This window comes from Anopheles bellator, chromosome 1 (assembly GCF_943735745.2).
Source record: "Anopheles bellator chromosome 1, idAnoBellAS_SP24_06.2, whole genome shotgun sequence".
Lineage (NCBI taxonomy): Eukaryota > Metazoa > Arthropoda > Insecta > Diptera > Culicidae > Anopheles > Anopheles bellator.
This window is the reverse complement of record NC_071285.1, coordinates 16,481,150-16,496,728: the sequence shown is the minus strand read 5'-3', so window position 1 is coordinate 16,496,728 and position 15,579 is coordinate 16,481,150. Positions and strand designations below refer to the sequence as shown.

General features: G+C 52.4%; 1 non-coding gene across 1 annotated transcript; it reads right to left on the bottom strand.

Moving 5' to 3' along the window:
- Window positions 1–15,242: 15,242 nt before the first annotated feature.
- Trnap-cgg (transfer RNA proline (anticodon CGG)) lies at window positions 15,243–15,314 on the bottom strand. Its single transcript has one exon. It is a non-coding gene; the product is annotated as a tRNA-Pro (tRNA).
- Between the last annotated feature and the right edge of the window lie 265 nt (window positions 15,315–15,579).

Sequence of the window (15,579 nt, the reverse complement as noted above, 5' to 3'; positions counted from 1 at the left end):
GTCCATCCCCAAGTTGGTGCTGGTAGTTGATTGTTGCGAGCTGTGGGGTTTCGATTTCCTCCCTACCCCATCACGAGATATCAATAACATGGCCAGCTAGCCACTCCCGGTTCGCCAATGTTGCGTGACTTCACGGAACCACGGAGGCTCATGTGGTCGGATGCTGCTACTCCGATCCGGGGAAACCCTTTTCAAACCAGCAGGGTTTTTTTCGGGGCTGTAAGAAACAATCGGCAGCGCATCATCGGTTTCCGGGGTTCCATTGTGCGCCCGCCGAGTCCTGGTTGCCCCGGTTCCGAACAGTGCCTCGGAGCGATGGGAACTCGCCCATCATTTCTAATTAAATTTCTCGGCAAAACTTCAATCATCCGCCTCTGCTGCTGCTGCTGGACCATCGCCCTATCGGTTGACCACTGTCCGGCTCCTTTTTTTTCTGTGTGAGCAAATGCCTGCCCATCCTGCAGGAACCAGGACCCGGATCGTTCTAATAAATTCTTTCGCTCCGTTTGGCCGGCTACTCTCGGGGCTCGATTTTTATTTTCATTCGTCTCACCGACACCTAGGAAGGGCCGGCCGGACGAGAGCTCCCGGGACGGTTCGGATCAAGATCACCGTCCGAAAATATTTCTTGCTCCCTGGGGCTCCCTTTGGGAGCGAAATTGCTGCCGACCGGACCGCACGGTTCCGGCGGCCAAATTCGTTTCTGTCTATCAACCTATCAATTATCACACTTTGGCCCCCGGTTCCGAGCCGTCCGTCCGGTCTTGATCCGGACCGGCTGGACCGGCGGCGGGTCCGTCCGAGACCGTCTGTCAAAGCCGACCGATGGCCGATGGATCAGAAATGGTTGTTCGCAAATTGCGGCGTTCCTGCGGGAAATGTGGTCCAGCAGTGGGAGGCGCCCAGCCCGGACAGGGACTGGAAACTGGACGGAGATGGGACAAAGAGAAGGAAAAGAATCATTCACCGAGCTGGCAAGCAAGCTGGGTGGAATTTTCCGACATTTTTTATCCCGCGTGCGTGATGTGAGGCCGTTTTTCTTTTGCTGCCCACCCACCGGGTCACTTACTCGGGCGCTTCTCGGTGTTGATTGCATTTATCTCCGGCGTACGGCGGAATCGTGTTACAAATGCTGTTTGGTTATCGAAACGACCTGGAGCGATTGGTGGAGCTACTGGAAACAAATCAAAGAGTGCTACTGGCAGAGTGATCCAGTTTGAATCCATGGCAACGGAGCGCTACACATATGTAACACATATACACACACTCTTACACATAACACATACATGCACACTCTTTCGAACGATTAGCTAACATATTCCGGTTTAATGCGTCAACCAAATCGAGCCACATTTTTTAGCGCCCAATCCGGGCCCGGGGAGACGGGATCAACCGGGTGACCCGGCGGACCGAAACGATGATAAACGATTTCCTTATTATTCTGCTTGATTTTCTCGATTAGGAAATTCTCCTCACCAGCGAGCAGCGAGGTGTTGGGCCACCCGAGAGTTGCCCAAGTCGGCTTGGGGACGGCGGAAAATTCCACGGATCCGAGTGGGTGGAGGGTGGAGTGTGAAGCTATGTGTGAGTAAGACTTGCTTTAAACTTACCGCCGCCATCCCAGGAATGTAACACGCGTCCGTGGCCCCCCCGGAGCGGCCGGCGAGCGATTCGAGTCACGATTTCATGAGTTTGCACAAAAAAAAAAGACTGAGGAAACCCTTTCCGGGAGGGGGGAGGTCCACGCTCAAGTCTCATCGGAAATCGTCGTCGTCGTGTTCCGTTTTCCGGTTGCCAGTCTTTGCCGGTTGCGTTTGAATATTCGGGGCGAGCGGATTATATGCGAACGGAGCGCGGCCCGGCCAGGACCGACCAGCGGCACCAAACACCGAAGGACTAAAGATGAACCGGAAGCGGGCAAAAGAAAGTCCGTGCGAACCGTACGGGCGCAGAGGGCCGCTAGGAGAGGAGCCGGGTAATTGAGTTGTCGAACAATCGTGGAACAACGGTTCGCATTTTGCGCCAGAAGAGAATGGAATGGTCTTCATTTCCGCCGATCCGATTGTCGCCAGTGCGAAAATGTAACAAAAGGAGGGCCCAGGACACGTTGGGGGGGCGGGGTGGGTGGGAAAATGACAATTATCCTGCAAACAATCGAAAGAGTTGTAAGTCGGCGACGGAGGAAATCCTTACTTCGTACCAAAAAAAAGAAGAGCCGGAACCGGCAAGTTGAAACCGGAATTTGTATTCCGGCGGCCGCTCCCACCGAGGACCGGAAAATGGCTGGCCAGCCTGCTGGCCACAGCCGGGAGTCCACTTTCGCCACTCGCTGCCGCTTTGTGGGGACCGATTTTCGCCACTCGCCGGCGACGATGAGCATAATGATGCAAAGATTGCAAAACGGTTATTAAATCAAGTAATAACGATGAATCGGATGGTCTGGTCTCGGATTCCATTTCCATGCTCGCTGACTACTTGTGCTGTGCTTCTTCTTCTTCTGGCTCTTCCGAAAGATTGGCAGCGTAAAGAGGAAGGAACTTTGAAGGCACTCAGCGCGCCACGCCAGTCAGCAGTTTGCGGGCCGAACGGATGCATAATCACCAAACCGGGAACTGCTGCTGCTTCATTTGCGATTACTCTTGAAAGCATCTTCGAGAAAGCCGAGATCGGTGGGTGGGATCGGCCCTGCAAGATTCTCGGGCCCACGAGCGACGGAGCGACCGGGTGGTGCAGTAAATGGTAATGCACTTAGCGCGCAAAGGAATTATACCGACGATGGGCGGCGGATGCAAATGGATCGGCATCGGTCGCAGAGATTGTGCATCGGCGAACGCACCGAGCATGATAATGATAGTCGTCGTGGTCAGACTGGCTGGCTGGCTGGCTGGCTTGGGCTCACGTCGATCGGTGCGCGATGTTCTAAGCTGATTATATGAAAATAGATTTCAGATCGTTACGATGAGTGGTCTATTTTTGCTGCGTAATGAGCAGCGTCGGGGAGCAGCAGCAACATCGGCCCGATCGATAACCGGTCGGACGTCCGAGCTTCGTCGGGAAAGTAGTTTGGAATTTAATTTTCAAATTTGCAGCAATTATTTCAAATTACGTCGTGATTGGCAAAAAACTCGGGGTTGGTCGAAATTGTTTTATAATCGGTTCGATACCGAATGCATCGGCCAATACTTGCAGTCATCGTGTAGTAATAAAGCTTAACTTCCAGTTAACAATTCAGAACATGTGGCAGTTTCCAACGATTGACTGTTAAGTTGAGTTTAGTAAAGAATTAAACTTATTTTCTAATCGTTATTAAAGGCGGCACTTTTTCAAAATGGAGCCCTTCAAAAGACTTTGAGTTAGTTAATAAACATTTTCTACAATTACTTGACAGTCCAATAAATAGAATATTTGGATACTTTTATGCCGTACGATTAACATCAAGAGAATGAACGAAAATTGGCGCTTTACATAAAAAAATATTTTACATTAAATACTTTAAAGACTTTAGTAAATATGTGAATTATTCATAATCGTCGTGGAACCTTTTCAGTCAAATTCAGCCTTGCTTCAGTTTAACATACGGCGCTTAGAGCGACTTTTTGAAAAATTCAATGCATTTTCCCAAATGCGTTTGTCTCGGGCCCAAATGGATTCTCCAAATGGATTCCACTGATCCTTTGGATATTCCAACAAAATCAGTGCAATCTCTGCCTTTCAATCGACGATTTTGGAACACCAAATCCTTCGATTTTATTGACGTGCAGCTCATCAGTTGATGTTGATAGTTATCCTGGCCGTGCCTCATTTTAAACGCTTTCCCGACCTTCTTTGAACATTCTGTACCACTTATAAACTCTTGTTTTCGATAGAGCTCGATCACTGAAGACCTTCTGCAATCTTTTTAGTAGCAGAAACATCATTATCCAGTGTTAGTTTGTAGTGTAAGTAGTTTGTTTGTGGAAAACTTTAAGCCTTTAAGAGTTTTTCTGAATGCTAGAGTCATCAGTTTGAACCCTGGAACACCAACTTGCAGTGCATCAAACTTTAAGTTACTCCCCGAAACGGTTCTCTGTCCGTTCTAATAATATAAAATGGAAAATAAGTGAATTTCCGTGGCGACTTGCCTACCCTCCTTTTGCGTCATCAGAATGGGGCTGTGGAATTCGATTGCTGGCAGGCACGGGGGCACGGGTGGCACGTTTGTCGATAAAACCTCTCTCCACCGCACCGAGGAATGTTGGCCGGTGTTTACTCATTAACGGCCACCGATTGTAAAACGATACCGCGAGACACCGCGTCTGACGCAGTCGCAACTGCACACCGCGCACCGTAATAATCGTCGGCCAGGCCAGCCGATCGGCATCTGATTCCCGGCCTGTCGGGTCGTGGCCACAAAAAAAAATATAACACACTCCGCGCACTTTAAGATGCACTTTTTTGTGGCCATATTTTCACGCTCCAAACCGGTAGCCATTGACTCGCGGTTCCCTCGTTGGAGGTGGGATGTGGCAGGAAAAGTGTGTGCACGCCGATAGCAATCACCACCGGGCACCCCGGGAGGGGTCACGGCGGTGGAACTATTAGCAAATATTTACCTTACATTAAGTAAAGCGTTCGCAAAGCGATGGGCGGGTTTGGCCCTCACGGAGCTCCAGTGCCGCAGGCCCTGGCTAATAGCTAATTGTGGTGGCCCAGTCGATAGCATCAATGACGCGCGCGCCGTCGGGAAATGAAATATGAGTCGCGGCGAAGCAAGAAAAGTCGGGAATCTTTTTTTTTGCGCTAGCGCGAACAAACAGTCATTATGCAAGCAATCGCTCCAAATCGATCGATTACGAGGGTTTTCACGCCCTTGGCTGCCGTTGGCTGAGCGGAGTGCGCAGCGGAAGTGCATCGCATTGTCTCCTGGCCGGATCGACCGGGCGTCCATTAAGGCGCTGTTAGGTTGACTGTAAAAATTAGAATCTTTGAAGGCGACAACTGGGCGAACTGGTTTCCTGTTTGCCGACCGTTATGTGCCGGGGCCGTGAGAAAGTCGGCGGATCGGCAGCCGGCCGCCTTGGTTGACCGATCAACAAAGATAACTCTAATCACAACCCCTCGGTACTCGGGCCAAAAAGGACCACGCTGCTGTCCGCGAGGAGCGGCAGCTGCTGCCCGCAGCATTAACGCTTCGATTCTCGCGCCAGTCGTGCCGTAAAAAAATATCTAAAGCGTGGTCCAAAAAAAGTGCATCACCCTTCAAATGCGTTTCTCGCGATGCACGCCGCGTCCTGGAAGGCAGCTGGTCCGCGCGGATCGCGTCAACGTTTTCCGCGGTCCGCGTGGTCGCTTTTCCCCGAGGGACGTATTGGGTGTTGATTTGAATGGTTGTCTGTTACCATTTTATCAGGGCCGGAGTCCGATATTTGGTGTGGCGGGCAGAACCCGTTCCGAAGACAATACGGATTCGATGTAAAAAATGGACACACAAAACGGGAATGGAAAATCCTGCGCTTTCTGGCGCCTTTCTTCTATATTTCTAATTAAAATTAATTTCCCAGATGCCCAGATGCCGCTGGCCAGTGGAAAACTCCGCCACTGACCCACCAGGCAGCCTTCTAGCGAGAGAATTTATGCAAAACCTGTTGAATTAATTACCGATCGGCTGTCGAGTCCCCCTGGGACTTTCCCCTGGGACTTTGGTGTCTAGAAAAGGACACTTTGTTGCGTCGGCCGCTTATCCCGCGGAAAACGTTACGTAACGAAACGCATCACGGCCACGGGGTCCGGTGTTGTGACCGGAACGTGTGATACGTCCCCAGTACCGCGGGAACCACCGCGGATCCAAACAACCACCACACCGCGGGAAGGAATCCCGCGGCCATCACCGTGCGGGACCATTGTCCTTTTCGTACCGAGAGTCCCTTTCTTTGCCGACGGGGTCCTCCAATCACTTGAGACGCTGGATAAAGGGAGCGGATCCTCCGGGACACGGGATTTCCCTTCGCCGCGTGCGTGCGAGTGTGTTGTCAAATCGAGGAGTTTAATTTCAATCAAACAATCAAACAAACCTAGCGCACGCAGTTGACGGATATGTGGACGGGTTGCGGGTTGTGGCGCACAATGCGCGGCCGTTGCGTAATAGCAGCAGGGCCGGGAAAAGGGGCCCGCTTCCACTTGGGGTTGCCAGGGGACCCTTCCTGGCAGGTTTCACGCAGACTTTTGTGTGGTGGTCGAGCCGTAGCCCAGCGAGTCGTCGAGTCGTTCATTCCATTCAATTTGGAGTAGGGAATGGATCGCGGGCAAAGAAAGAGGAACAGCCAAACCCCGTACCTTGCGACCAGTCTTTGCGAGCGCACTGCCGCCGTATCCCTGCTTATCCTTTTCATCCTTTGTTCCCATTATGGCATTCGGTTCCGATTGTTCCTTAGCCCTACGGTAAGCATCTTCACGCACCCCGCGAGGGGGCACTGAGTGTTTCGAAAGAAAGCATTTCTCTGTGCGGTGCGTTATGCTCGCAAGGCTCGCGTGCATAATCGCGCAGCATAATGCGCACTTCGGAGTGCGCGCGTTGCCAAACCCGTGTGGAACTGGGTAGTGAAGTCGCAAGTAAATTGAATAAATGAAATGCAATTTTCTCACCAATCCTCTCAATCGGTCGGAACATCCGGGCCACCGGGCTTCGTTGGTTCTTTTTTTTTATTAAATAAAGAGTAAGAGAGTTTGCCTGCAGTATTGAACCCTGGCAGAAGCGCGAACCGCGGACACAATTCAGCGGATCAGGGCGAAAACCATCGACAGCAATCGAGACCGGGAGATTATGGATTCATCTTTCTCCCAGCGCCCCCCCCGGCAAGCTTCATTTTTTATTCAAAGCCACACGGCCACACGGAGGTGCTCTGCACTCTGCCAGCTCCGCACCCTGTTCCCGGTGGCCCACTCCGGTCTTGTAACCCGAGCGGCTCCCGTAGGCAAAACCCAAAGCAAATGCAGCGAATGAAAGTATGAATTGTTCAACAACTAGTTATGCTAAATTTATGATTCCGAAGAAAGTAAGGAGGAACCACACGCGGTGAATGACCGCTCGGCAGCGAGCCCGGAACGGAAGGGTAAAGACTTTTCGGTTCAACAATGCCGTCCTCCGTTTCCGGTTTTTCCGCGCCTCGCACGCCAGCACGAAACCCGCGAAGACGGAGCAGCAGCATGCAATTCGATTGTTTCCTGTGCCAGGAGAATGATATACAACACCGTCCGTGAAGGGGTTGAAAGGACCGGGCCGGACCGGGGGCCCATTTCTCCTCGAAGACGGCGGAGGATTCCTCGGGCATCAGTTTTCACCCGGATGGTGAAAGTAGCGCGGAAAATGTTTCGAAGGAGAATGAGTGAGGGAAACAAAAACTACCACTAGAAAAGGAAGCACAATTCTAAACACAATTAAGCGAACGGGGAACGCGGCCATCGTGCAACTAGTTGTTGCAACAACCGAAACGGAAAGGGCACAGGATTGAAGAACTTGTTCAAACAAATGTTGTGTTGGTTTAGCTTTTTTCGTCCGCCGCTCTCTCTCTCTCTCTCTCTCTCTCTCTCTCTCTCTCTAGCTCCGGGAGCAATAAATCGCGCGTTGTTCGCTGTTAATACAAGTTCGCTTTCTAATTGTTTGCACCATTTGCAGGACGGGAACCCCGGCTGGCAGCGGGAGCCAAAGGGCGTTCAGTCAACACCCAGCACCCGGAGGGATGGATTACATAATTTTCGGCCCAGGGCCCAATGGAAAATCCCTTTTCTCCGCAGTCCATCACGATCGACGGCGACGTGGCCGCGGTTCTTCATTAGCTCATTTGTATGTCGGACGCGACGGGACGCGCAAAAGGGTTGCAGCCCCGTTCTAAACTGGGTGTGTTTCTCCCATTCTTTTTTTCTATCATTGAACGGGTTTATTTATTGTTTCTGTTAAGATTTACAACGCGCCGGAACCGATTCGAACCGAGTGCCTTCTGGGCTCCGGTTTGGCAGAAAATGGTGAAAATGGCATCGTTTGGAAAAGAAAAAACTCGGCCTCCGAAGCCGGTCCGGTTTTTCCCGGCCCTGGAACGTGCCTGGCAAAACACCGGCCTCGCCGTCAATTCGTAACGAGCTCCCGTCGAACGGCGAACGCGTTTCTGCGTACTCATTAATCAGACCGCCAGGATACTCACCACCCCCGGTGGGACCTACTCGTGGTGGAGCCCATCACGTGGTGGCTTGGCCCCCGGCCGAGTTTTTCGGCCCGCCGGCCGGGAGCTCATTAAAAATTAATCTGCTGCCGTAGACGAAAAATGATGCCACCCAACTGGCGGGGGCAAAATTGTAGGAAAATTGTTTCCCCAGCCCAGCTCAGCCCAGCCCAGTCAGGCAGCCACCTGGAAGAAACTAATTGATAAGCGTTCGGTGCGCGGCCACGGGAATACCGCCGAACAACCTGAAGGAAAGTAATAATAAGGACGATGGCCCAGCCCGCCGTCAGGATCAAAAGGATTAGGGGCGCGCGTGGGGCGCGCGCAAGCGAAAATTTTGTGGAATTCTCGCGTCCGCGGGCGCGCAGGCTCAATTAGGGGCCGAAACTTACTTTCTGCATCGGCAAACATTCGTTAGGATGATGGCAGTGTTGCCGTGCCCTGTTATCATATCGACAGCGGGCGAGCGAGCAGCTTTGAGTATTTTAATTTAATTGAAATTGTTGGCACAACGTCAACGGTTGTGCCCGTCGGAGGCTGAGCGGATTAGCGCGCTGGGTGTCGCCTAGCAACACGACGGGGCTGCTTCTTTATGGCAATACAATCATCGATATTTTCAACCACGTTTCGGTGTCAGCGAGTTTTCCTTTGATTTTGCGGATGCGGTCGCCACAAAAATGGTGTACCGTACCGGGATAGAACAGGATACTACCGTTAGGGAACCAACTAATACGAAGGGAAAGTTGAATATTCGGCTAATGTTTAACTTCAGAGCTCCCGACAAGGGGCTGTTCGCGTCATAGTCACAGCCATCTAGTGTGCCGAGCACTGTCAACGTCTTGGACGCTCTTCGTGCCGGTGTCCTTCGTTCGACAAACACACGGGTCAATGTGTCCCCAAGATTAAACGTAGAAAAGTGCCAGTGTTACAAAAGCCAACATGTTCGACGACCAAGGAAACGACCCACCAACCCAAGGATCGCACCGAAGACGGAGGGTTTCGGTGCAACATCGTTCGGACTTATCGATCCGCGTGCCCTACGCTTCAACGGCTGCGGGCGAATCGTTGGCGAACTATGGATGCGCCCCGGAACCGGAACGCGATTGCCAAATTTCTTCATATATTCAAACGATTTCCTTCCGGTCCGGACCGGCCACCGGCGTTGTCCGGGTTATTGCTTTCCCGGCCCGGCAGCCCTGCCGCCAGCCCAGCGGATGAGCTGTCAGCGGACCCGAGCTCTGCGCCGGCGAAACTAAACAGAATATGTCAATTTAATCAAAGCCAGCGGCGGCGACGGCGGCGGCAGCGGAGCGACAGTTCCGGCCATCGTGCGCCAGCGTGTCAACGTCAACGGCGCCCGGGTGCTCCGCGTGGTCCTTCCCGCAGTCGCCGATCGCTGTAAGTTTCACATCGCATCGGCGAAAAACACGCGGCACGGACGCCAACGGATGGGCGCGATGGCGAAAAAGAATAAAATTAACATTCGCCCGAACCCCCGAAGCCGGAAGCGACCCCGGAAGCGACTAGCAGTGCACTTGGGCGGGTCGGTTAAAATGGCGAACAGGCCAAGGCGGAAAGGCGGCCAACTAACATCCCGGCGGCGAAGGCGAAATAAAAATCAACGACCTTTGGCAGCTCGATCCTGCTCCGGTTCCGCGTGGCGTGGCGTATTCAGGGCGGGCTTCGGCACGGTCCGGTGGGTGCTAAATTTGACAAACACCACCCAGCAGTGCTTTTCAGGCTCCACTCCCCCCCCGGGCCGCCACCGTTTGGGAACTTCTTTTGGCGAAACTTCCGCTTTAGATTCAAGACAGACTCGGACGGCCCCGGCATTCGGAACGATCGATTCAAACTGTCTTCGGTGTGATTAGGTTTGTTTGTACGTGTTTGTGTGTCGGTGTCGGTTCGGAAAGTCACTGTATTTCTTTGTATCCTTTTCGTCCCGTTCGCCGCGCCGGCCGACGGTCTGAAGGCGGTTGCGAACCATAAGCCGTGCGGCGGGTGGTCCGCTTGAGTTTCGGTTTGTAGCAATAAATATAAAAATTGATGAGTCTCTCTGGTGGAAACTTGCTCCCTCGCCCTTCGCTCCAGATCAGGGCCGGAAAATCGATACATTTCCGGATCACCCACCCGGGCCGGGTGTTTCCCTTTCTTTCGTGCCGTGCCAACATCGAGATACTCGTCCGCAAAGGCAGTTAAAGGAGGCATTCGGCCGAAGCAACTCAGCGTACAATTGAACCACAGTGAAGCACATTGTCCGGATCATCCCACAAGAAAAGGGACCACCACCACCAGGCCACTAGAACGCAATCAAATGCTCTGGGCCCTGGGCCTCGAATCAGCAGCTTGGCACTCCCGCGGCGGGGTGGGTGAGGCTGACAATAGCAAATCCCCTACCGCATCGCCGCCGGCCGGATTGGAAAGCCGGAAAAGTGTCCGAAAATGCCCGAAAACAGAGCACCCATAACGGGTTGGGCCGGGGGTGCGGGCCAATGGACATGAAGAAGACATCGGAAGTGTAATTTATTCCACGGCGCGCTAACGACAATCATCGTCGTCGTCGTCATCGTCGTCGGTCAGGATTGTGGCCGGCGCAGGTCCTCGTGGTGGCGTCTTGGCGATCCTTTCTCCCGGCGTTGCGTTGCGTGCGGTGATTGAATTGTCGAAAAATTGAATCGATGCTAAACAGCGATGGCCCCCGATGGCCCCGTGCCGAAAGGGGTTTTTCGGGGCGGGGTGTGGGGTACCGCCACGAGTTTTCTTCGGAATTTTCCGGCCACGACCGACATCCGACATGCGATTGAATAACTGAATTTTCGATTGGCTCCAGAAGGGGGCAGCCGGGGCGAAAGAATTCGTTTGACCCAAAGCCGGAGAACCGAAGAATCGGTGTCAACTGCTGTCTCAATCAGGATCCATCGGGGTTTTTTTTTTTTGCTTTTCCGTGCTTTTCTTTTTCCGGCTTCGGGACCGGGCGTAATTGAAATATTGGGAATAATTCGGTGACGATGACGAAATTGATGGCAATCTGTTGTGGCGCTAGCCGGTTGCTTTGTGCGAAGGGACAGGGGCATTCAAATGGTAAGGCCACCCCGAATTAGGAGGTGTTTGAGTCCGGTACCGCACTTCCCCACTGGATTGCCGCCTTGCTGGCCACCGGCGAAAGGAGTTGCTCAGCACTTTCTGGCGGCCGCCCGAGAGGGAGGGAAAAATTGGAAGGATAACGAATTCTAACGAACGGCAAACGACGCGAGGAACAACACCGTTAACGAAGCCGGAACCCGAGGCTAATTTGCCGCCCTGCCCTGTTGGCGACGGGAGGAAACGAAACCACGGACGCACGGACAGCAATTTGTCCGAAAAGCGTGAGCCCCGTGAGGTTCCACTGGTCACCTGTGGGCCCCCTGCGGGGAGTACGCAGGGCCCGAACGCAACGCCCTTGTGTCGTCGGAGGGGTCGACCTTTCCTGGGCCTAACGAACGAAGTCGAAAAGACTTCCCAACCTGGGGGAAAACGCCGGGAAGCCGCCGAAAAAAAAAAGGTTACTAATAATCGGGTTTTCCGGAACCCACTTCGGGACACCGGGGACTTTCGGGTTAACCGCCGACGCGCAAATGATTTGACCCGCGGCGGGCCTTCCACCCGGTTTTACATCACGCACGATCCCGCGCGTGTTCGCGTGTGTTCCTGACGGGAGTTCAGTGCTTTTTTTTTGGTTGGTCCAATCAAACATATCGATTGAGGAGGCCCCAACGGGAACAGAGAGTTTCGAAGTCTCGAAACTTCAGGTAATGTCTTTATAAAATGCGCCTGTAGAACATCCTATAAACAAGCGAAGCGTATGTTACTTACTCCTGTAAGTCCTTGTTGCTTACTGTAACTGATGTGCTTTTATCACTATAAGGAATAAAAATATCTGGAACTCACTTAAAACTCAAACATCATTCATTATCCTTCTAAATCAACGTAATCACCATTACACTATTGAATTATTGAACACAATCTGAACAACACATTCTTCGTTTCGTCTCACGTGGAAGTTGAACGAAGAATTTTCTCTCCACAAATCTGGTATTTTTTTACGCACAATTTGGCCATTTGAAAGGAATTCATGATGCACCAAACCACGATAATCAAAGAAAACTGTTTCCCGTTATTGCTTCGCCATAGTAGTATCTCAGAGGGCTACCTGTAGAGAATCGATTTCTAAGGTCTTGAGATTGAACAGCTTTCAATGGACTTTATAGCTATACTAAAATCATGTAGTCTTGAGTGTACGGATCAAAACAGGACCTCAAACCTCAAACTGCCTCTGCCGACATAGATTGGGTTTCGAAGATGCAGTGTTTCGATGCCACACCGACCGATTTCATTGGCAGGGACGTCCGATTCCTAGTGCAAATGCTTGCCAGATTACTCGTCTCCAGTGTGCGATACAATTTTACAAGCCGCTTACATTTCCCATCAGCCGTTCACGATCGCCCAAAACCTTAGCTCATTGTACTGCTCTTAAATGCTGCTTAAAAGGAAGAAAAGGAAATTGCTACCCTCTCGGTCGGTCGGTCCTTCAGTTGCTCTTCGATTTGTTCGCAAGATTTATGAACTTTTTCGAGCCCACCAAAAATCCTTTTTGTCCCCACCCGGGGGTCCGGGGGACAGACCGGGAGGTGGATCAAGCGATAAATCGCACACCCGAACGGTTGTAAACGTACAGGCCGTCGTTGTTCGAAAAGTTCTTCCTGGCCTCGGGAGAACCAACCGAACCAACCAACCGAGCTACACACAACCCGGAGACCGTGCTGCCGGCGGTGGCCACCGAAAGTTGGCGATCGGAAGCTCGTAACGTAACGAGAAAAAATTAAATCTTCGAGACCGCGCCCGCGCGCGCACACTCACCCGCTCCACGGAACGGGATGTCGCTAGATTTGTGACGTCTTTTCTCGTGCCCCGGGCCCGGGCAATCATAAAAACCCCGAAAAGCGTACCATAAATCATGCCCCACACCGACCTCTTGGTGCTCTTTGTGGCGGGTTCCCGGTGGTTCTCGGAACCGAGAAAGGAAGTGAACTGTGAAATAATCCCTGCGACCGGCCCAGTCAAATGACTCAACAGGACTCCCAGGGACTCCGGGGCCAAAATAGAGAACAAAAAAAAATATATCATTTACATCAGAAAACACTTTCCGAAAACACTCGGAGTGCGCGAGTAAGTCAAGCCTGGGGCGAAGCCTTCCTCCGAGCCGTCACGTGAAGCGGAACGTTTTCTCGTGCCGCGTGAGTCGTAAAACCGAGCTTCGGGTATTGTTGTCGTCCAATCATAAACGTCAAATCAATAAAAATTTTCAACTCCATACAAAGCTTCCAGTTCCCCAGCAAGCAAGCAAGGCAAGAAGGGGCCCACCGAATCCATCTTCATCATCACTCATCATCTACGGTGCAGTTCAATTTTTCTTTCAATGGCCGGTAAGCTCATTTTCCGCTTTACGTCGTCGTCGTCGTCGTCGGGCTTGGGTCTTGGGCAACTATGGCCCGGAGTCCCGGACGCAACAATGCGAGGGCTGAGCAGGAAAAGTACACAGCCGAAGCCGAGCTACAAACTTTTGTACGTAGAGAATTTTTATATCCATCATTAACTGTCGAGGAGTCCCGGAACCGCGCTCCCTGGGTGCAGACGCTTGGCCCGGGGCGAACAAAAGCCCAAGACGCGTCTCGGCCATGAAAGGCGAGATTGCAGTGCCCCGTGTCTTTATGTCGAATCTTTCTGGCTCGTCATTCCCGGTCTTGCGCTCCGCCAGGACACGACGCCTGGTCTACCGTGTGCTGCCAGGGAATCTGAATTTCTTTCCGTCCGTCGGCGAATGGTGGCCTTTTGGACTGGACCGCACCGGAGCCTTCGAGTAGTTGGAGGGCTGAGGGTAATAAAAATTTTTACAATAATTCTCACTTTCGTTCCATCCGCACATCTGTACGCTCCGCGAGATCCGGAGAGGGGGCCTTCCAGGAGTTTATGGGCCCAGGTTGCCCACTTCGGGGTGGCCAGAAAGGTGTAATAAAATTACTTTTATTATTAGAACAGCACGGTTTTTTGGGGTGCCTTTTTTCTGGAGATGTTTTTTTTGGCTGGCTGGCTGAAGAACGTCCGACTGCCGAACCGATTCCCACCGCACCCGAACCCGAAGGGTGAGACAATCTGTGTCCCTGCCGGGCCCTGTGTTCCTGGGGCCACGCGCCTGTTTTGTTGAGGACTCGAAATTGAAGACTTTGATGTACTTTTATGTTCTCCCGCTCCCGGGGTTCAATTTTCCTCATCAATCGCTTGGCCTCTTATCGATGAAGCCTCGCCCGACTCGCTGCTTACGCTGGCAGGCCTGGCAGGCTCGGCCCCATCCTGAGGCCCCGGTTGCCTGCCTGTCAATCCCTTTCATCTGGTTTCAGGGCGCCAAGGACGGCCAATAGGAAAAAAAGGAACCGTCGTCGTCGTCGTTGGAAATCCCCCGGCGAATTCGTAGCGATTTTCTTTTATTTTCCAGCGCGTCCCCGGAGGACGCTTTGACGGCGCTGAAGGATGATCGGGCAAATGGCTAAAACCGACACGGAGGACCGAAACCCGGCCTGGCCTTTTTATCGCGCGCGGCAATTCCACCATTCGTCGATCGGTGGCCCTGTTGTGACCGCCGCGCGGAAGCCGGAAACCGGGAGTCTTAAATTCATCTGCCAATCGTACGGCGGCGGAACACACTTCGACGGCCTTCGCCGCCGTAGCGATGAGCTCCCGTTTGATGTTGATGTTTGACAATAAATATTGCACTGCGGTGGCGAATCCGGGGCACATCGCACCAAACAGCGAACCGCGGCCATGATAGCTCGCGCAAGGCGCAAGGAGAGACCGGAAAAAGAATCCGCGGTCCGTCCCTGTTATTGGCGCCGAGAGGGGCGGAGGGGTGATAAGAACGGACGAGAACGGCTGATTGTTAATTTAAAAGCGATGGTTGGCGAGCGACAAAAAACACAAATTTCACGAAAAGTTTGCTGTGTTGTTTTTTCGCGGTTGGGGCTCGTCCGGGATTTGAACCCGCGACCTCTCGCACCCGAAGCGAGAATCATACCCCTAGACCAACGAGCCGCCTTAATGGTAGCATCGTTAGCATCAAGCCAACCACTGCTGCAAGCTGGATTCCCTGATGTGCGTAAACAAACTTCATGACTTGCAACGTCAGTCAGGCCACCAATTGATTGTCGTTTCGAATACAATGGAACGGGGGAAAAAATGTTATACCAACAGCACCATTACCGGGGATTAGTTCCAACAGATTTCTTTAAGATCCTGGGGCTAATCGTTTGACAGTGCATCCTCTCGTGTGGTGTGCTAAAAACACGCACGCTGCGAT